This window comes from Dama dama, chromosome 17 (assembly GCF_033118175.1).
Source record: "Dama dama isolate Ldn47 chromosome 17, ASM3311817v1, whole genome shotgun sequence".
Lineage (NCBI taxonomy): Eukaryota > Metazoa > Chordata > Mammalia > Artiodactyla > Cervidae > Dama > Dama dama.
In genome coordinates, this window is record NC_083697.1 from 25,775,502 (window position 1) to 25,799,736 (window position 24,235).

General features: G+C 35.3%; 1 protein-coding gene across 3 annotated transcripts in view; it reads left to right on the forward strand.

Annotated features, from left to right (window-relative positions):
- The window catches only part of TBCK (TBC1 domain containing kinase), a 201,035-nt gene that overhangs the window by 126,548 nt on the left and 50,252 nt on the right, over positions 1–24,235 (forward strand). The window lies entirely within an intron of this gene.

Genomic DNA, 24,235 nt, shown 5'->3' on the forward strand with positions numbered 1-24,235 from the left:
GGACTGTAGCCTGCCAGGATCCTCTGTCCATGGAACTCTCTAGCCTTCTCTTCCCTCCTCCAGTGGATCTTCCTGACCCAGGGATTGAACCAGCATCTCCTGCATTGCAGGCAGATTCTTTACCATCTGAGCCTCCTCGTGGTTATCCAGGTCATTAAGACCTTTTTTGTATAGTTCTTCGTATGTATTCTTTTTTTTTTTTTTTTGCATGGCTTAAACAACATTTGTTTCTTGTAGTTCTTGGGGATGAGAAGTCCAAGATCAAGGTAGTGGCAGATTTGGTTCCTAGTGAGAGCCTGCTTCCTAGTATACATGGCCTTTTCTCTGTGTACGTATGTGGTGAGAGAGGTATCTGTCTTTCTCTTCTTGCTGTTATTCAGTCACTAATTTGTGTACGACTCTTTGCAACCCCATGAACTTCAGCACACCAGGCTTCCTGTCCTTCACTATCTCCCTGAGTTTCTTCAAACTCATGTCCATTGAGTCAGTGATGCCATCCAACTGTCTAATCCTCTGTTGTCCCCTTCTCCTCTTGCCCTCAATCTTTCCAAGCATCAGGGTCTTTTCCAGTGAGTTGACTCTTTGTATCAGGTCCTTCCAATGAATGAGTATTCAGGGTTGATTTCCTTTAGGATTGACTGGTTTGATCTCCTCACTGTCCAAAGGACTCTCAAGAGTCTTCTCCAGCATCACAGCTCAAAAGCATCAGTTCTTCAGCACTCAGCCTTCTTTATGGTCCAACTCTCACACCCATACCTGACTACTGAAAAAACCATAGCTTTGACTATACAGACCTTTGTCGGCTAAGTGATATCTCTGCTTTTTATTTTATTTTATTTTATTTTTGATGTACTCCTTTCCCAATTTTGTTTTTTTTTTTTTTCATTTATTTTTATTAGTTGGAGGCTAATTACTTTACAATATTGTAGTGGTTTTTGCCATACATTGACATGAATCAGCCATGGATTTACATGTGTTCCCCTTCTGTGTATTCTTGCCACCTCTTGAGATGGCAAAAAGTTACAGAAATAAAATAAAAAAGAAAGTAATAGAAATAAAAAAAAGTTTTCTTACCACCTAGAAGTTAAAAATAAACCAAAAAATAAAATAAACAACTTCTTTTTTAATTCTTCAAACAAGGAATACATTTCCAATAAAAATTCTAGAATATCTAGAAAATAATCAGAACCTATTAGTACAGCGCAAGTAGACATTTCTCTTTCCACTTACATGATACCTTATGTAAATTAGATATTGATTGATTGTCCCTACCAAGTCATTTTATTTCAGCTAGCTTTTGGAAGATTGACAGGGTTTATATAAGTAAAGAAGATAAATAATTTTTTTTATCACCATGATAAATCCCAACACCATTCTAAAGACTATGGAAAATAAAAATAATATTACATATTCACCTAATTTTGTTTTACTTACTCTTTCCAAAGCATACTCTGCTTGGGTAAAGAGCAGGTACACTGGAAGAGGCCACATTTCTTCTGCTAAGGAGGGAACTTGCAACACTATGGAGTTCGACCATTAATGTTCTGGAGTGTTAGGTATGCAGAGGCTAAGATTTTGTAACACACGTATTGTGACTTTGTGAATATTAAGTATGTAACGAGTTGAAAGAAACTGGGTCATTGTAATTATTCACAGTGAAATAAAGGAGTTCTTAAATACACAGATTTGAAATTAAAATTTAATTTACTCATTACAGTTTTTCTGCTTATACATTTAATATCCTTTTAGTTTGAACATACCTTTCTTGAGTTCTATTGTCTAAACCTACCAGAGATCATTTCTTCTTGTTAACTATTGATATCATGGTATTGTGTGTGTGCAAGTTTTTTTTTAGAACTTTTAAAATCCATTTTTAAAAACAATGTATTTAATTGTTACATTTTATTTAAGTGATGAATTTAGTGCTTCTAGAAATCACTCTGTAGTAAATATCATGAGGAAAAATGTTGACTTCGTATTTGTAAAATGTAGCTCTGTAAGTTGCTGAAGGAGGAATAGGGAAAAGCGGATTAAAAGAAGTGGCAAAGCCAGGGAGGCATACTCTTAAACACTAATTTAAGTTGCTGTCATTAGTACTGTATTTTAATTAATTATGAGACCTTATACAGAGAAGAATTATATTAGGGGAAGCTCAGAGTCCTTGACAAGAAATATCTTGGTTAGGTGAGAGGACAAAAACTACTCCGGCAAGACTTCTGAAGTCTCTCTAATGTTAAAAGGGGAATCTTGATATGAACAGTCATTCCTAAACAGAGCTAATGTTCAGAGGGAGAGTATCTTTGATCTCTCTCTAAGCTAAGTCAGATTTTTCCTTCTGTTAGTCAAAGAGAGAACTCCTCCAGATTGGATAGAGCTAATGCAAACTTGTTTCTGAGGTTAAGGAAGTGAACTTCTCACATTGAGTAGTCTGTCAGAGTCCGACACTTAGGACTGACTGGATTAAAATTACATGGCAAAGCTGTATCTATTAACATAATAAGGAAAATGAAGTGTAATAGGTAAAGGCTTCCTATTTTTGAAGTCCATAGTATTTTTCTTTAGTGTTTAATAATATAGCTGATTGTTTTCTATACATATAATTTATCTTGTTAGTCATTATAGCCTAGCACTATATTTTAATCCATTTAGCATGATCATGAGGGTGCCAGATTATTCAGTTATTCAGTCTCTATATGTGCCTACATTTCCTTTATTAAACTAAATTCCTGAAGAGTAAGAACTGCATCTTAATGATTTTTGTGTTCCTGTTGCTTAGTATAATGCTTGATGCATCGTAGCCTCTTAATAAATGAAATAATAAGATACATCTCTGATAATTTACGTGTGCATTAAAGATCCCCGGGGCCCAGTTCAATGACCAGGAGATAGTGTGCTCTCAATATGCATGTGTTTAGTTGAAGTAATTACCACAAATAAGGTTTTACTAGTGAACTTCAGCTGAACAAAGCGTTAATCCACAACTCATTATTCATCAGGCATGTTAACTGCATCGACTTTTCCTTTGTAGCATACATTTTACTGATAACTATATACTTATTTATTTTATACTTTATCTCTTATATCCCCAAAACCTGTCACTCTGCCTGGCTTATCAACAGATAAATAATACCTAGTAATCAATAAATATTTTTGAATGAATTAAGAAAAAGTTAGTTCCAGTTAATCAATTTTACTCCATTTCCTATAAGATATTTGCATCTAAAAAAAAAGGTCTTCAAAGTCTTCTATAATACTTGCTGTAAATGATATTAGAGGCTCCACAAACATCCCATATCTACTAAATCAATCTCTGAGAGCTGGTGCCTAAAATCTATATTTTACTGAAGTCTTTGGGTGATTCTAAATGTGACATGTGCATATAGTTTTCTCATAATTCATATTTTTTAGTTAAACAGAAATGCTTATTCATGGGGGAGGGAGGGAATCACAGTGATAAGATACTCATGGTTATAGTGTTATTTTGTTTTCCATGTTGATTTTTGTATTATTTTTATACTAATCTACTTGTTTTATAGTTATTTATCTCTAACCTTTTTGGCAAGTTAACTTTCCTTTCATGAACCAAAACCGTCACCTGTTTCACTACTCAGCAAAGTCTGAGCCTCTCTTGTCTTTACTGCCAACGGCCAGCCCTCTTTTTAAATCTACGTCTCACTGGCTACTCCTCCCCTGCTTGCTCCTCTTTATGAGAGCAGTTTTTAATCAGTGGTACTGACATACAGCATTGGAATTCCAAAGTCCTTTCATGTGGGAATAAAGTAGAGAAATCCATCTTGGACTCAAAAAACTTACATTCTGTACTAACACTTTACGTTTTCTCTCTTGAAATCAGTAAAAGGTAACCCTGTTAAATCAACTCAGACTTTATGTCATGATTCAAGTAATAATCATAGGGTATTAATATATGAATAAGTATGAGTATAAATGTACTTGTCATATAACATGAAAAGCATCCAGAATTGAAAGTGACAAACTGTTCTGCTTCCTGAAAACTTGAAAATATAAACAGTTTTGCTTCAAGAGAAGAAGTGTAAAGAAGTGAAATGTTGGTAGGGATTAGGGGAAAAACCAAGCAAAAGACATTGATTTTTTTAAAATTATTTAATTTTACTTTGCCTTTATTTCCCCTTATCATTTTAAGAGAATTTTTGCTGTTTTATTCATTCAGCAAACATTTGTTGAGCACCTACTAAATGCCAAGCTCTTTTTAATTCAATTTGTTAAGGACTTTACAGTTATAGAGAGGTTTTCACAGTCCTCATTTATTTTTTTTTTTTTTTTCCCTGAGGTGATTTATTTATTTATTTATTTATTTTTATTTTTATTATTATTATTATTTTTTTTTTTTTCCAGTGGGTTTTGTCATACATTGATATGAATCAGCCATGGATTTACATGTATTCTAGTAGTATGGGCTGCATCTTTTCAAAGTACCTTGCTGACTGAGGGTACATGAGGGAAAGTGGCTGGGCACGTACATACCTTCAGTTCAGATGAAAGAGATGATCAACAGTGCCCTAGCCTTGTCCCCATTACAACCATCCTGTTCATTTTCGCATCTCAAATGTTGTTCAAACAGAGCCCTTCAAATCTAGTTAGCAAGATTATTTTCATTTTATATAAACTTACTTTCCTATGGTATATCAGTTGCAAATTTGGGGTGTAATTTAATTCAACACACCAGAAAACTATTTTGGCAGATGGAAATAATGTATCAGGAAGGGATAAAAACATGTATTAGATTGTTTGGAAGGGTAAGGTAAACCAAAATCTCAACTCTTTTGCTGAATGAAACAGAGTATAAATGAATAAATATAACAAAATAACTCCAGGATAAGTCTTTATTTCCAGGTCAAGAATATGAAAATTAGTGGTGCATGTTTGCCATTGCTTTCCATCATTGTTCATATTTTTTCTCATTTTAAAATTCCATTTGTTTCACGGCAGCAGTCTAAAACTTGAAATATTTACATATTGAATATCTTAAACATTTACTGCTACCCCTTTTTTGTGAAGTGTGAGAAATCAAAATTCCAGTTGCGTATTAAAGATATATCTTCTTCTTATAGAAATCCCTGGATCTTCTTTTGCTAAATCATTAAATTAGTAAATGCCTCTTTTCTGACTGTAGGTACTTCAGTGTTCACAGTCTGTTCTGAATGGAACAGTGCCCTCTTAATTCAGTGAGTGAAGCAAGGGCAGAAAAATGCCCAGAGCCAGACAGGAATCAAATAATGACTGAAGGAGCACTGGATTTCTCCAGTGTACTATACTGAGGGAGGCTGGGCTATGGCGATGGATCTTGGGAGGGAAAAGAGATGTTTACAAGTTTGAGATAGGAGAGTATTGAGGATGGAGTTCTTGATAGAAAACACAAAAGAAGAAAATAAATAAGAAGTCTTGTCATCTTTGGTGGAAATAACACTTGTCGTGACTTAGGGTAGAGTATCCTGTTTAGAATAGGCCCAAGCCAGCAGCTGGGCTGATCTGAGACACGGCGCACTTCCCCACAGACATCAGGGTGAGACTTTGACACAACATTACCGTATCAGTTGACAGGAAGGTTGTGCTGGTGACAGTTTTCATTCCTTTGCGGTTTGATTTAGTTCAGTGTGGATTTGAGACAGTTCCTAAAGCAGTGTTTTTTCACGAGTGAGTCTACAGAATACATTTTCTTCGTGAAGACCATTGGGTTCAGGTAGCGCAATTCCAACTTGCTAATGAACATCTGGGTGCTTGCACTGAGATCTTTCCTATGCGTACTCAAAGTCCAGGGATGTCATTTCATGTATCAGTGACATTCCGTGGCATTTAAAGAGAAATGGATTCTGGCGCTATTCCACAGAAGGGCTAGCAACAAGAGACACATACAGGATTCTGTGAGTCTAATGATTTTCACAATCCCAGGGCATAAATGTCTCGTTTTTTTCAGCTATCCTTCCAGTATATCCTATAAACTATGCAAAATAAATACACAAGCCTTGTTATATGATATATACTACCAAAATTTCAGTTAACCCAATTTGTATATGTGCTGACAAATAAAGGTGAATAATGAAAAAGAAAAGGGAGCTTTTATCTGCAATATCCTCATATCTCCTAGAGAATTAATGTTAAAGTTTATTTGTTTCTTCACTTTTCCCCAAAGCCAAAATGAGCAACTAAACTGGAATTATTCCAGATATGTCTATCTGAATTATAGGTTATTGCTCCTAAATCCTATAGAAATTAAGTAAAACAAACACTAGCAAAGAATAGATTAGAATCCTGACATACTTCATTTAATTAATGCATTTTAAACTCTCATGCTTATTAAATAGATACTTGAAATAGTTTAAGATTAATAAAATGTTTGTTTTCTTGAAGAAACTAAATTGTTCCCACTGAATTCAAATAGCCCTCTTACGGAAAACTAGATTCCCACATGTACTTATATCCATTTCCGAATCCTATTTTCAGTTATAGTCATCTGTTTCAGTTTCTTTCTTTTCCAGTACCAGTACCAAGAGGTTATTAGAATTATAATTATATCATACGTTTGGCACTGTGTTTCTACAGGAATTGTAGAATTGGCTTGTCTTTTTCCCTCCTCCCCTGGGAAAAATATCATTTTTGTATTTATGTTGTGATTAAGTTTATAAAAAGTAGAGAAAATTAATATACTATAATGAGTTTTATATTGTCCAAAATCAGAGTATACCTTTCTGTTTATTCATGTCTTGAAGTTTCTCTGTTGTGTTTTATTTCTTATGTATTTCTTATTTGGCTTATTACTATTTTAACCTTTGTCTTGCCATTATTATTAGGATATTTTATTTCATTATATTTTCTAGCTGGTTATATGTAAAGAAAGATTGCTGGCTTTACAGTTTAATGTAAACAACTACATTGTTTAGAATAGATTAGAATTTCAAACCCCAGTTCTGCCATACCAGCTGTATGACCTGTTTGCTTATCCATAAAACAGAGATTAATAATTTTACATACTTCATCGGATTACTGGGAGTATTAAATTAGTTAAAATATTCAGAACATTGCTGGCACATAGTAAACACTCTGTAAGTTTTCTCTTTCATCCTCATTATTGTTATCATTTATCTGCCATGTAATGTTCTCTCATTATTTGTAAGCCTTTCAGTTGATTTAAATTTTCCAGTTGTATATCATCTAAAAATTTTAATTTTGCTTCTTTTACAGTTCTATCCATCCTATATCTTTCTGTTGTTTAGTTAATTCACCTCAGTCTCATGTTTAACATATTCATCGTGTTTATCTCAACCTAGGAAATTTATCAAGTTCTGGTTTTATTTCAAAAGTATTTCCAGAAGCTTTTAGAAGATTGTAGAGTAGTACCAGCACCACCACTGCCCATTTCCATCACCATGTTGTCCATGTTTTTGATCCCTAGATCACTATGAGAGTTCTCCACTTACTGCTAGAAATATCTATCACTAAGAAAGCAGAGTCTGCTTATTGTAGACATGTGGGGAAATAAGAGTTACCGGATATTGCTCTAAAAACTCTCAACTTTATGTATTCTAAGCCTTATTAATAGTTTACATAATGTAAGATTTACTCAGCAGTATATGGATGTACCTAACAAAAGTAACTTTTTTCCTTTCCCTTTTTCTTCAAAAATCGTTTATTTCTTATGACCTAATCTGCAGTTTTTATGCGATAATTCCAAAAATATGATCCTCTAGCCATTGTTGTTCTGTTGCCCAGTCGTGTCTAACTCTGTGATGCCATGGACTGCAGCGTGCCAGGCCTCCCTGTCCCTCACCGTCTCCCAAAGTTTGCCCAAGCTCATGTCCATTGCATTGGTGATAACATCCAGCCATCTCATCCTCTGTCATCCCCTTCTCCTCCTGCCTTCAATCTTCAGCCTAGCCACATCTTCTCCCATACACCAGTCTCTGTCTCCAGCCGCATCTCAACACTTCAGCTTGGTAGATAGACCCTGTGCATCCTGTTTCACAAGTCTAAATCAGAACTATCTTCCCCTTGTCTACTGTCTGTCACTGTTACTGTCTTCTTTTCTCCCTTAACCACCCATGTCCAAAACATAAATGCCATCTTTGCTCATCCCTGTCCTTTATCTTTCATAAAATTTCCTACAGTGCCTCTCATGTATTCTTCCTTTACCTTTAATCAATACACCCAACTTTACTGAACAGCTACTGAATTTCAGGCTCTCTGCTAGGTAGTGGAAGTGTAAAAACAAGTCCTAGTCCCTGCTTTCAAGGAGCTCATGGTATATTTATTGGAAGAAATCAGTATCAGTATGGAACAGGGTCTGTAAACCCGAGACACTCTGGTTGGATACTTGTGAAGTAAACTTTAAAAAAATTCTTTCAAAATGAAAATAGCTTCCTGACAAATTTCCACCTTGTTCATAGCAGGATGAATTGAAACAAATGTGGAAAGGATTTTAAATGAGAAATTTGTTCAGCATACCTCCTAGAGGTAGAACCAAAGCTTTAGAATCAAAACACCTTCCCAGTGTGTTTGATTGAATTGCTTCACACAAAATATGCATGTAAACCCCCACTTCTTTTCTTCACAAACTCCTATTCATCCTTTTAATCTTTACTCATATGTTGCCTTTTTAAGAAAATGTTTCAAAATTGTCCACTTGCTTCTGGGCAAATGAACCACTGCTTTTCCTGTATCATGACGGAAATCAAACTTCAGTGAGTTCAGCAATGAAAGAAAAGAAAGTAGAGGTGAGAAGATAGATAGTAGCTAGGAAAGTACTTGCCCCTTGGAGAGTAATTGTATTATTTAGTATTTATTTTTACATTTAGCTTTCACTATGGATAGGAGAGAATCGGATATATTTGTAGGCCAAGGGAATGACTGAAGGAAAAAAAAGATAATGAATAGAGCAAAACTCTTGGTTTCCAGTGTCATCACTTAATCTAGATCTTCATAAAATCCACTTTATTACAAGACTTTCTGCCTATTATTTTTCCCATCTCTAATTCATCCTGCAAAATATGGCCAAATTAATCTTCCTAAAATGTTGCTGTTAACATGTGACGCATTACTCCAAAAGTCCTACAGTTCTCATCTATTTCTTATGTCCTTGAGCTTCTCTGTCTTCAGAGCCCTCATGGTCTGTCGCCTACCTACTTATTCAGTACTATTTCTCTCTCTTTCTCAGGACAGATGTTCATTCAGTAAAACTAGTCTCTTCATTACCATTTTCATACCTATTGACTCTAATTTCTATCGGAACAAGTATCTTTTTTTTGTTCATGAATGTATCCCAAGCACATTGTATATACCTAATGGGTGCTCAATAATTATTTATGGACTGGTTCCTTGCTCATTCACATCTTAGAACTCTTACAATTATCTACTTATGTAACATTTCTCTTCCTCTTTCCTACTTTCCTAAACCTTACTGATTTTTCCTGACTCAAGTCCCACTTCTTCCACCTATTTTTTGCTAACTACTTCTCCCCATTATTGTGTTTATTCCTTTCCCTGTGTTCTCATAGTATGTAGCTGTGATTCCATACACTGAATCTTATGAGAGAAGCAGTGTAATAATATGGTTAAAAGCTCAGACTCCAGAGCCAGACTAAAGTTGAATCCTGGCTCTGTTACTTACTGATTATGCGGCCTTTGTTATTTATCCTTACTCTGCCCCAATTTCCTCATCTGTCAGTTCAGTTCAGTTGCTCAGTCATGTCCAATTCTTTGCAACTCCATGAACCGCAGCACACCAGGCCTCCCTGTCCATCACCACCTCCCAGAGTCCACCCAAACCCATGTCTATTGAGTCGGTGATGCCATCCAACCATCTCATCCTCTGTGGTCCCCTTCTCCTCCTGCCCTCAATCTTTCCCAGCATCAGGGTCTTTTCCAATGAGTCAGCTCTTCAGATCAGGTAGCCAAAGTATTGGAGTTTCAGTTTCAACATCAGTCCTACCAATCCTCATCTGTAGCATGATCAAAATAATAAAATCTACCTCACAGAATTGTTGCAAGATTGAAATGAGCTCGTATATGTCAAGTGCCCATCACAGTGACCAGCACATAGCAAGCACAATATAAATGTTTTCTGTCACTATTGTATAGTTTTATTATTGCTTTTATGTTAGTATTTTCCAATCAGATTAGGGACTCTTTGAGGTGAAAATGGTATTTTATCTCCATCAAGATGGCTCAGCACAAAGCTGGTTAATTGAATATTTTTAATTGATGATTTATTAAAAATTTAGACCATATTAAGAATACCATGAAATTCAAGCTGCTTCTTTTAGGATGTGATTTTTAAAAGCAACTTATTTCATATAAAGATATGCAGTCTACCAAACATTTTTACCCTTATTATATCAATGGATCCTTACAATAAATTGGTGAGGTGTCATTATTCTCATAGTACAGCTTAGAATTGTATGGTCAGAGAAGGTTAAGCATCTAACACCCTCTCTCTCAGCACTACCACATCCCCCTACTTCTTGCCTGCTCAGACAGGTACAGGACAGATTATAAGTCTTCTGTATAAACAGACATTCTGCTACAAAAGAGAATATCACTACCCCTTCTTTCAGGTATGCCCAAATCTCTAAAAATGTCTTGGGCACTCCCCTCCACTTACCTTGTGAGAGTGAGAGGGAATGATTTGAGTGTCCAGAAACACCTACTTCTCTACCCTGCAGGATGAGAAGGGAGGAGCATCTTATCTTGAACACTGTGCTTGCCATGAAGTTGACCCACATCACCTCCAACTAAAGCTCCTTATGTAGCTTTATAATAATAATTGGATAATAATAATTGGAAGGTATAATAATTGGAAGTTGTAATTTCAGTCACTTCTCACCTAGCCCCGGGCAAGGGCGGGCGGGGGAGAGTTGGTGGCTTTTGCTGGCAGTTTCTGTTTCTTGTTAGCATGTTAGAGCCTCTTTGTTTCAACCCAGGAACAACATCATTCAGCATCCTGTTACACATGCATACATTCATTTATCAAACATTTCAGCACCTTCTCTGGGCAGAGCCCTCTCATCTCTTGCTATGAGAGATACAAAAGAAATCTGAGCAATTTAAGCTGTTGATATACCTGGCTCTGTGTTGTCATCAGCATGTTTGTATTAATCCTCTCTCTCTCCTCAAAACATGATATGTCACTTGAAGGATCTTTGGAGTAGAGTTTTCCTTAAGAAAGTGTATTTAAAAAAAAAAGTATTTTCATTGTGTTGAAATATACATTATTTAATACATAGATAGCTGGCCCTGTGATGTTCCCTGTCTTATAAACATGCCTACTTTTGCTCTTCATGCTTTCTGATTTCCACCTTTCTTTTAGAAGTTTATCTTTAGTATTAGTTGGTGTTCTAATTCTAAATGTTTTTGCTCGAAATAAGGTAGCTCTCTCTCTATAGGAAGTGTATACAATGTGTATCACTGTCTGTGCTACCTTATTTTAGTTTCTTGAATTAGATATTTAATAAATGCTGCTTTGCTTCCAAAATGAAGAAACTTTAAATTGACTCAAAGAATCAGTACTATAGACCTTCTAAGGCCATCCTGTCCCGGAGAAAAACCCTCAGAAGCTCCAGGAAACTGTCAATCTATCATGTATTTCCTGAACACCACTCTTGGCCTCATTTATACCCAGGTATGACTTAGCAACTAAATCACCACTGTAAATGTCATTTGAAATCCTTAATCTCCAAGTGGCTTTAGAGAAGCTAATTTTTTATATTAAGATTTTATCTTTCTTTCTCACCTTCCCCCTAAACACACACATACACAAAATAATATAAGAAAACTGCTTCCTTCCATAGGGAAGGGTGTTTGTTGTTTTTAACCTTCTAGTATACATTATGAGTATGATCACATAGGGAGTTGTTTCTAAGTGCAGGATCAAAATATCTTACTCTTAAAGGAAATGCAATTCTTGCTAAGAAAAATAATAGCCAGTAAGCAGTAATCTAGTAAATAATTTCTAATATCTTAAACTAGGAAAACCTATATAATTATTTAGTGATGGTAATGTAATTGACATTTATGTTGATAGAAGCTTGGAAAAATATATTAAATATTCTTCCATGTAGCCAATAGGCCCTTTTCTCTAAATTCTTCATACGTTTAATGAAGAGGTGGATAAAGATCAGTTTATTCAAATATTTTTTCACGTGGAAAACAAGGTAGTCCTTACCAATGAAACATGGCAGTAAACCTCAAACATTTTTTCTCCAATTGTCTGTATTAATGTTTGTGTGTCTCCTTTCTGAATGCATGAAAGCTTGCCCTACTTGCTGAGGTTTTTTTTTTAATCATTTAAAAACTTCATCTGAATTTAAGCATAATATTAATTTTGTTTTTCTTTAACATATTTTAAACATATTTCTGTACATATTTTCTAGTGCTAGATCTGGTTACCTACAATGGTGACCATAAGCCATGAGTTTTCATTTGTGAAGCCTTTTTATATTGCTGTAAATATTTGGTAAGAATTATCTTCAGACAGATTAGATTCATAGTTGTGAAGTATTTAAGAGAAGTATATAATAGTGCTGGTTGAAAATAAATCTCATATTTTTATAAATGTTTAATTAATGATTAAAACTTAAGCGCAGAAATGTATTAAGATAAAAAGTTGTTGATTCCACTGATTCACAGACTTTTACAATTTCTATGCATCATTCTTATACCTATGAAAATATATTTATATACACAGGTATGTGTTTATACACACATACATATTCACTGTGATATATGTCACCAAACTGGTATTGTAGTGAATTTATTGTTTTTTTTTTAAGTATTTATTTTATTTATCTACTTATTTATTTATTTGGCTAGGTCGGGTCTTAGCTGTGGCACAGGATCTTCATTGTGTCATGTGGGATCGATCATTCATTGTGGCACACACACTCTCTAATTATGGTGCAGGGGGTAGTTGCTCTGCAGCATGTGGGATCTTAGTTCCCCAACCAGGGATCAGACCCTCTTCCCTTGAGTTGCAAGACAGATTCCTTAACCATTGGACAACAAAGGAAGTTCCAAACTTATTGTTGTATAGGATCTTTATCCCCTTGATAATGTATCTTTAATGTTTCCTCTATTAAGAAATATTTTTCTAAAATGTGGTTTTAATGGGTGAATGGTATTTCTTTACATGGATCTATTGTTATTTATTTATCCTATCACCTTTTATTATGTGTTTACAGTATCCCAGTTTTTCATAATTTAAGAAAAACAATATATTTAATAAATATTTTCCCATACTGCTTTGTACAATCTGTGATTATATCCATGGAACAGATTTCTAAAAAGAAACTTCTGTTGCATTCATATTTGAAAGTTTTTTAATACATATTATGATTTTTTTCCTTCAGAAAGTCTATGTTGATTCACATATCTAAAACATATGTATTTTATTTATTTTTATGGAAGTATAGATAATGTGTTAATTACTACTGTACAGCAGAGTGATTCACATACATATTTACACATTCTTTTTAAATATTCTTTTCCATTACGGTTTATCATAGGATATTGAACATAGTTCTCTGTGCTATACAGTGTGTGTGTGTGTGTATGTGTGAGTTAAGTCACTTCTATTGTGTCTGACTATTTGCAACCCTATGGACTGTAGCGCCCCTCCCCAGGCTCCTCTGTCCATGGCATTCTTCAGGCGAGAATACTGGAGTGGGTTGCCATTTCCTCCTCCAGGAGATTTTCCTGACCCGGGGATCGAATCCTTGTCTCTTATGTCTCCCACACTGGAAGGCAGATTCTTACCACTAGCACCACCTGGGAAGCCCTGAACCATACAGTGGAACCTTGTTGTTTATCCATTCTGCATAATGAAAGCTTATGTAGAAGCTCCACTCCTTCCCTCTCCCAGGCCCCACCCCCTTTGCCCCCCCCCCCCACCCCCGAATCTGTTTTCTATGTCCATGATTCTGTTTCTGTTTAACAGATAGGTTCATTTGTGTTATAATTTAGATTCCACATATAAGTGATATCATATGGTACTTGTCTTTCTCTATCTGGCTTGCTTCGCTTACTATGATAGTCTCTAGTTGTATCCATGTTGCTGCTGCAAATGGCATTATTTTATTCTTTTTGTGGCTGAGTAGTATTCTATCGTATATGTGTACCACAGTGTCTTTATCCATTCATCTGTCAGTGGATATTTATGTTGTTTCCATGTCTTGGCTATTGTGAATAATCCTGCCATGAACATAGGGGTGCATGTATCTTGTTGAATTATAATTTTTTCCAGATATATGCCCAGGATTACTAGATCATATGGTAGCTCTAGTTTTAGTTTTTTGAAGAACCTCCATACTATTTCCACGGTGGCTGCACCAAGTAACATTCCCACCAACAATGTACAAGGGTTCCCTTTTTTCCACACCCTCTCTGACATTTAATATTTGTAGATTTTTTAGTGAGGGCCATTCTGACAAGTGTGAGGTGGTGCCTTGTTGTAGTTTTAATATGCATTTCTCTAATAATTAGTGATGTTGAGCATCTTTTCATGTGCCTTAAAACATAATGTGTTTTCGAGTTCTTCCCTACATGCTTACTGTTAGAGTTCAACCAACAGCAAAAGATTATATGCTCATGTTAGGATAATTCAAGAATGGTTTATTTAGAGAGATAATAATTACAAAGATGATGGTAGAATGTTGGTCAAAATATGAGAGAGAATGCAGTAAATTATGAAAATTAGCAATAGGACTGTTACCACCTAAAAGTCAAAGGGATGAGGAAGGAAGAGGTTATCAGAACATGGGAAATGAGAAGCAGATTGAGAAAGCCATCTTGAGAGGAACAGTGACCTTTGGTCAACAAACACAGCTAGATCAAGGTGAATTTTCAAGTACGGAACCAAGGGATTATGTTACCTTAATCTACTCTCTCTATTGTCTGAACCACCTTGAAAGCCAGAGGACCTGGGATCCCTCTTCTAGGTCCAAACAGAGGCCTCCCACCAGTAGAGAACAGGCAGGAACCAATGGAGAGTGAATCTGGAGGGACAAGGAAAAGATATCCAGAATACTTACCTACTTTTTCTATGTCTTGACTGTACATATAGTTTTTATATATCTGTGATTCAGGTAAAAACTTTTTCTTTACTTATTTGTGTTTATTTTTCCAAGTATATGTGTATATCTCCCCTCCCTTCATTTTAACTAAGCAGGCTGTTTTTTCTTATTGGTTTGTCTTATTTGGTTTAAAGCGTTCTTTATATATTAAGGGCATCTTAAATTTTTATTTTCACATATATTTCTCTTATTTAAGGGTTCAGCTTTTGCTGTATGCTTGAAATTAATTGAAGTCATCAATTCTTACTCTTTTGTGATTCTACTTTTTACATACAATTTTTTGTTCAACTTGCAAATCATTTTACTTTGTAGTATAAGATAGAGCATGATTTTATTTTATTCTAGGTAATAAATGATGCCTACACTATATCCTAAATAATACACTATTTCCCCCAGTGATTTGATATGGAATCCTATTCTTTTACAGCATTCTTTTATTTATTGAGGTCTTTCTATACACCCCATTATGGCCTGTTAGTCTCCTAGTCAATTCTGGTGCAATATCATGTGGTGATATTTTATACGGTTTTAGCATATGACAATGTATTTTATTATTTTTCACTGTTTTCTTGACATTCTTATCTATTTAGACAAATGAACTTTAGAGTTTTTGTTTCAAAATCAGAAAGAAAGATCCTTTTAGAGTTTTGATTAAATTGTAATGTATTAATACATTGTTTGAAGAGGAAATAAAGATCTTGTAATACTGAATCTTTCTTTCCAGATAGCATTTTATGTGTCTCAGATTTTTCTAATGCCCATCACAAAACAGTTTAACTTTCTTTAAATATTATTATTTTATTTCTAAGTATTTTGTTTTGGAGGAATATTTTGACATTGAGATTGAAAGCTTATGTTCCTTGGGTTTTTTGACTGGCTTCTGCTGCTATTGAAAATAGCTAATGATTTTGTTGTATATATATTGTGACTAAAACTTTACCAAATTCTTACCAGTTTTTAGACTTTCCTCTGATTAGGCTGGATTTTCTAAGACTATTGTATTATCTAAGAAATACGTTTTTTCCCAATAAGTCTGCCTGTATGGTTCATCATTAAGTAGAATGTCAAATATTTGAAATGAAGAACATCTGTCTTAATGAAATCTTTCATCGTTCAGATTAGCTTTGCTTCTGATATGTGTTTACCATGAGTTTTTCTTTTTCTAAGATTGGGGATAAATGTGAAATTTTATCACGTATGGCTTTGTGTCACCTACAATGATGAATTACATACTTTGTATCCTTTGACTAATTAAAGGTGATGAATTACTTTTCAAATTGTCCTTATATTGAACCATCCTTCATTCCTGGAATATCCCCTGCTTGGTCATAATATGCCATTCTTTTGAATTGCTACTGCATTCAATTTTCTAGTTTTGAGATTTTTTGAAAGAATCTATAGTCATAAGGAATATTGAGGGGTTGTGCATGCATTTGTGTTTGATGCCATTTTTGTTAGATTTAAGTATTAGGTTAAGGTCGCTTCATAAAATGATCTTTCAATGTTTTCTTTGCCTTGGAATAGTTATAAGATAGAAGTGCTTGGGGAAAAACTGTGTTTGGCACCTCTCTTTAAAGCAATTGTTTAAAAACTTTAAAATCTTACCCATTTTTACACAGTCTATTTAGTTGTTTTTACAGTCTATTTAGACTTTGTTAATAGTCTATTGTATTGTATTGTATTGTATTGTATTGTAAAGCACACACACGCACAGTTCATCATTCTCCTGAACTTTACCTTGGTCAGTGAATATATAGGTCTATGCAGATTTTCTATTCTTTTGAAAATATTTGGAATCAATTATTTTTTCAAATAATTTTACATGCTTATATTGTTCTCATTTATAGACAATTAGAAAGTATAAAGAAAGGAAAAGAGAGATATAAAGAAAATATAGAGAAGCAAAAAAAGAAGCATATGTACTTATATTTTTCTCATTTATTATCATGCACATGGTTCATATACAGCTTTTCCAGTTTTATTGATATTCCCCTAAGTTTCAGCTCTAGTATTCATCTATTTTTTCCTTCATTCATATTTTTTATTATCATTAAATTATCATTGCTTTACTAAGGATAGTTTTGTATGTGTGTTTATTTTTGCCTTCTTTATATTCACCTAAGTCTTTCAATTAATTAGAGGATGTTTTGTAAGCTTATATGGTAGCAGCTGTCATCTCCAGTTTTCCAGTTGAGGAAAAGAGAGATGGCTGTGAGAAATCACTGAGGCAGACATAGGTTTCAGTATTCTTGATTAACCATCACAGTGCCCAGAGGCTAGAGAATATGATGATTTGCCATCCCTGAAGAGTCTGTCTAGTGATCCAGACAAATAGCTTTTCTCTGTAATGTTATTTAATCACATTTTTATTCACTCATTCATTCATTAAATACCTATTAACAATTTTTGGTGCCAGACCTTGTGCTGTCTCTTGAAGATACAAATATGAAAAGACGCAGAACCTGCGTTTAAGGATTTTGTAATTCAAGTGAAGAAACAGATAATGTATTACAGGTATAGTAATTACTATGATGCAGCACAAAATTACTCAGGAAAAGTAATAGAAAATTTAGAAATACTATTTTATTCATTCGTATTCAACAGATATATTATGTGTCAGATAATATGCTGAAACCTGGGGAAATCATAGGTGTAAAAGTAACTTTGCTTGTCTTTGAGGAGCTCTTAGTCTGGTGGAAGTAAATAATCCTATTACAATAAAGACATGTACCAGATACCTGTGGGGACGCAGGAGAGAAACTAAATGAGCCTGTCAGAGGTTAAAAAGACTTTCTTCACAGAGAGAGTAATGTTTGAACTGATACTTGTAAGGTGAGCAGGTATTTATCCAGTGGACAAGGTGTGGCATTCTAAGCAGGGAAAGCAATGCAGGCAAAGGTGGCACAGTGGTATAAAAAGGCAGATAGTCTGCTAACGCCAACGCACAAGGTACAAGGCCGTGAGGGGTGAGAAAAAAGGCGACAGATACCAAGCGTTTATTAAACTCTGACCGTGTGTCAGACACTATTCTAAATGTTTTATATAGACTAACATTTAGTTCTTACAGCAGCCCAGGAGGATTTAGATAACTGCTGTTATCCCACTTTATAGATGAAGAAATTAGGTAGAGAGTTTAAGTATCATGTCCAAAATCATACACTGTGAGTGGGCTGGCCAAAATTTGAGTCCTGGTAATCTGACCCCAGCCTACAGTCTCTTGCCTAGTATAGACAGATAGCAATTCATAAAAGACTTTATATTCCATACCAAAGAATTTGGATTTCACTCCATCAATGTCTAGAAGCCAGTGAGGTGTTCTTAATTATAAAATCTACATGATCAGATTTTTAAGTGTATGTTAGCTGCTTAGTTGTGTCCAATTCTTTATGACCCCAGGGACTGCAACCTGCCAGGATCCTCTGTCCATGGAACTTCCCAGGGAAGAATACTGGAGTGGGTTGTTCCTTTCTCCAGGAGGATCTTCCTGACCCAGGGATCAAATTCAGGTCTCCTTCATTGCAGGCATACATCTTTACCATCTGAGCCACCAGGGAAGCCTGATCAGGTTTTTATTTTAACTCAAGTGGCATTTGGAATATGGATTAGAAGGGATGACTTTATGTGACGAGAATATTAGAGGAAAAAAAGAAATACAAGAGGGGCAAACAGCTTCTACAGTCCATTTGAGCAGTGGCGGAAGCCCTGAAGTAGGGCAGTAAATCAGGGAACAGATTCAGATTCAAGAGTTATTTTGATGGAACTTGGGGATTTGTTATATAGGAATGAGAAATAAGGAAGGATGAAAAGTCTGCAGTGCTTTTCAGATTTCTGTCCTTGGTAACTAGATTGAAATTAGTGCCGGGACATGTGACATGGGAAGAGTGTTCTAAACACCGGTTCTTTATTCTCATAGTTAATATTTCCAGGGATACAAAGATTTTTAAGTGTCTGCAAATCAATAAGTGTGATAATCACATTAGCAAATTAAAGAATAAAACCATATGATTTTCTCAAAATATACAGAAAAAGCTTTTGATATAATTCAATATCCATTTATGATTTTAAAAAAAAAACCAACTCTCCAGAAGGTGGGCATAAAGGGAAATACCTCAACATAAAAAAGGCCATATATGACAAACCCACAACTAACTCAACGGTGAAAAGCTAAAAACATTTCCTCTAAGATCAAGAACAAGACAAGGATGCCCACTCTCACCACTTTTATTCAACATAGTATTGCAAGTCCTAACTATAGATATCAGACAAGAGAAAGAGATAAAAGGAATCAAAATTAGAAAGGAAGACGTGTCACTGTTAGCGATGACATGATACTCTAATAGAAAATCCTAAAGACACCATCAGAAAACTACTAGAGCTCATGAATTCGGTAAAGTTGCAGGTACAAAATTAATATATAAAAATCTATTACATTTCTATACACTAACAGTGAACTATCAGAAAGAGAAATTAAGGAAACAATCCCATTTACCACTGAATCAAAAAAATAAAATAGTGAATAAGAAATAAACCTACCTAAGGAGGTAAAGGACTTCCCTGGTGGCTCAGACAGTAAAGCATCTGCCTGCAGAGACCTGAGTTCAATCCCTGGGTCAGGAAGATCTCCTGGAGGAGGAAATGGCAACCCACTCCATTATTCTTGCCTGGAAAATCCCATGGATGAAGAAGCCTGGTAGGCTACAGTCCATGGGGTCGCAAAGAGTCAGACACAACTGAGTGACTTCACTTTCACTTTTCACTTTCTTTCAAGGAGGTAAAAGACCTGTACTTGAAAAACTATAAGACGCTGATGAAAGAAATTGAAGATGTCACAAACAGATGAAAAGATATATCATGTTCTTGGATTGAAAAAATTAACATTGTTAAAACGATCATACTTCCCAAGGCAGTCTACAGATTCAATCCCTATCAAAATACCAATGACATTTTTCACAGAACTAGAACAAATAATTTTAAACTTTGTATAGAAACACAAAAGACCCCAAATAGTGAAAACAGTCTTAAGAAAGAAAAACAGAGTTGGAGGAATCGTGCTCCCTGACTTCAGATTATACTGCAACGTTACAGTAGTCAAACCTGGTACTGGCACAAAAGCAGACACATAGATCAATGGAACAGAATAGAGAACCTAGAAATATACCCAGGCACCTGCAGTCAATTAATCTACTACAAAAGGGACAAAAATAGAGACACTTTCTTCAATAAGTGATACTGAGAAAACTGAATAGCTACATGTTAAAAAAAAAAAAAAAAATCAGAACATTCTCTAACACCATATGCCAAAAAAAAGTCAAGTCTACCGTTTCAGACTCTAAGATACCATGACAAAGTGATTCTCCTAGTAGTTTAATGGACACGGGAAACTATCATGTTACCCAGTTTTGGAGTTTTGCTTGCTTGCTCAGCGTTATCACTAACATATTTAGATACCCTTTCAGAGAATTCACTCTACTGAAAGATAGTTTTTGTCAGTAACATTGCTAAATAAATTTTGACTCTAGTTTGGAAATGAAATATTATTTTTTTTTAAGTCATTCTCATACCAATTGATTTCTGATATTTGGACATCTAAATTTAATGTGCATTGTATGTACAGGGTCTTGGGCAGAAATGATAATAGAAATTTTCAGAGTTGTTCTGTAGTTACCCTCAATTTTTGTCCATTGTCCATAAACAATGTTCTGTGAATTTGAAATCCTACTCACACAGGAAAATACCAATATCAATGATACTAAAGAAGATTTAAATTTTATAAAGGAAGTTTTCCTTTTATGCCTCTTAAGTGGAAATTGTATAGTGAATAGTGAAATTGTGAATGAAACTGTCTAATAAATGAAAAACTAGATTCTGAATTTTTTGGTATTATAATTATTTTTTTCATAAAGCAAGTTGTATAATTTGCCCTGAGTATAATTTACTAATCTCCTAAAATTAATTTGTAGATGAACATGCTTGTAACATATTAAAGTCCTTTGATGATGCACACTCAAATTTCAGAAAGTTACGAACTTGTCAGTGACTCCTATTTTCTTCTTTTCTTACCATTTCATAAAGCAATCAGTCTTTTCTTTGAAGAAGCTCCTCACAAATGATGCATTTGATTGGAACCAACGCCAAGGTCAAATTTTTCTTTCATCAATCAGTTCTTCATAGAGAATACTTTGGTCAAATTCTTTGCTTCATCAGTCAGTCAGGCACGCCTTCCATTCAGACAAAACCTCTTTTAGAAATGCCCCATTCAGCACTGAATGACTGAAAGCAGAACTAGAGTAATCAAGAGTTCTTTATTTTATCTTCATAAATGTACAGCCTCATGTGAAGGCTGAGGAAAATACCTGTAGAGCCCACAAACTAATGAAAAAGAAGATAGAAGCATTGATTGTGTGACTTGCTGATTTTAAAACTAATCTTTCTGAAGCAGTTTTAATTTGAGAATGTTTATGTAGATTTAATTTCTAATACTAAAAAGTTAAAATTCCTAATCCCTATTACTTATTAAGTGCAATAAATTCATAAAACTTAGCAACTTCCATTTCTATTTAAAAGTTAATAAAGTGAGAGAACAAGTGCTTTACTGTTACTACTAAAGAATTTGTAGCATACATAGTTACAGAAACCAAAGGCATGAGGGCTGACATTCAAACTCCAAAAACAATTGAGAACAATTTTTTTTTTCAAAATAAGTCTGTCTGTTACTTGATGCATAGGCTTTATTCTCTCCTGCCTAGAAAGTCTAAATTGGAAATTATATATGTGGAATCCCACTATGAAATTGAGGAAAAAGAGAAAATAAGCAAATGAGATAATAGTTAGACTCAATCTTGAAAGCATATTAAGCATATAAGTAAAAATTTTTTGAATCCCCATATTTTAAATCAAGTGAATTTTGAAAGTTCTTAAATTTTCTAATTATGTTAAATAAGTTTTCAAGAGTGACTACTAGTATTCAACAAGTTTATGTTGAATTGAGGTGTATTGTGTTGCCTTTTGTGAAGGGTAGGGGATCCTCCTGCCCACCAAATAACATGAAGAAGAATTATGAATGGCCCTTAGTCTGAATTGGGCTTCCCTCATGGCTCAGCTGGTAAAGAATCGCCTGCAATGTGGGAGACCTGGGTTTGATCCCTAGGTTGGGAAGATCTCCTGGAGAAGGGAAAGGCTACCCATTCTAGTATTCTGGCCTAGAGAATTCCATGAACTATACAGTCCATGGGGTCACAGAGAGTTGGACACAACTGAGCGATTTTTTTTTTAAGTCTGAATCAGTATTATGACATGTAACAAACATATGCAGACAAGTTCGGTGGTCTGGAGTCTTGATTTTACCTCCTTTACAAGTAAGATACACTGTCAATTTGCTTTAATTATCTAAGAAAGCATTATGTTGTTCTTCATTTCTGAGAATCTAATTTCCACCCAACCATTCATAAGTAATGAATGGTTCTAACATAAATCATGTTAGAACAGTTCAATACTGAGTCACAAAACAATTTTCATATTACCAGAGTTTTAATAAATGCAATTTACAACAGTAATTATACGTGAAGAAAAATGAAATGTGTTTAAAAGAGCTGTTTTTAAAGATAAACAGTGCTCTCATAAGGAAAAGTCTACCTCATTTCTTTCCATCATATTTGAGCCAGGAAGTTGTAGTGAAGGAAAAGGTTAATGGTTTCTTATGTGTGCTTTCCAGGTGGCTCAGTGGTAAAAAATCTGCCTGGCAGTGCAGGAGACACAAGAGACAAGAGGTCGATCCCTGAGTTGGGAAAATCCCCTGGAAAAGAAAATGGCAACCCACTCCAGTATTCAGTTCAGTTCAGTTCAGTTCAGTCACTCAGTGGTGTCCGACTCCCTGCAACCCCATGAACCGCAGCACACCAGGCCTGCCTGTCCATCACCAACTCCCGGAGTTTACCCAAACTCATGTTCATTGACTCGGTGATGCCATCCAACCATCTCATCCTCTGTCGTCCCCTTCTCCTCCTGCCCTCAAACTTTCCCAGCTTCAGGGTCTTTTCCAATAAGTCAGCTCTTCGCATCAGGTGGCCAAAGTATTGGAGTTTCAGCTTCAACATCAGTCCTTCCAATGAACGCCCAGGACTGATCTCCTTTAGGATGGACTGGTTGCATCTCCTTGCAGTCCAAGGGATGCTCAAGAGTCTTCTCCAACACCACAGTTCAAAAGCATCAATTCTTCAGCACTCAGCTTTCTTCACAGTCCAACTCTCATCCATACATGACCACTGGCAAAACCATAGCCTTGACTAGAAGGACCTCTGTTGACAAAATAATGTCCTGCTTTTTAATATGCTGTCTAGGTTGGTCATAACTTTCCTTCAGGAGTAAGCGTCTTTTAATTTCATGGCTGCAATCACCATCTGCAGTGATTTAGGAGCCCAGAAAAATAAAGTCAGCCACTGTTTCCCCATCTATTTGCCATGAAGTGACAGGACCAGATGCCATGATCTTAGTTTTCTGAATGTTGAGCTTTAAGCCAACTTTTTCACTCTCTTTCACTTTCATCAAGAGGCTCTTTAGTTCTTCACTTTCTCCGATAAGGGTGGTGTCACCTGCATATGTGAGGTTACTCATGTTTCTCCCAGCAATCTTGATTCCAGCTTGTGCTTCTTCCAGCCCAGGGTTTCTCATGATGTACTCTGCATATAAGTTAAATAAGCAGGGTGACAATATACAGCCTTGACGTACTCCTTTTCCTATTTGGAACCAGTCTGTTGTTCCATGTCCAGTTCTAACTGTTGCTTCCTGACCTGCATACAGGTTTCTCAAGAGGCAGGTCAGGTGGTCTGGTATTCCCATCTCTTTCAGAATTTTCCACAGTTTATTGTGATCCACACAGTCAAAGGCTTTGGCATAGTCAATAAAGCAGAAATAGATGTTTTTCTGGATGTTTTTCTTGCTTTTTCGATGATCCAGCAGATGTTGGCAATTTGATCTCTTGTTCCTCTGCCTTTTCTAAAACCAACTTGAACATCTGGAAGTTCATGGTTCATGTATTACTGAAGCCTGGCTTGGAGAATTTTGCACATTACTTTGCTAGTGTGTGAAATGAGTGCAGTTGTGTGGTAGTTTGAACATTCTTTGGCATTGCCTTTCTTTGG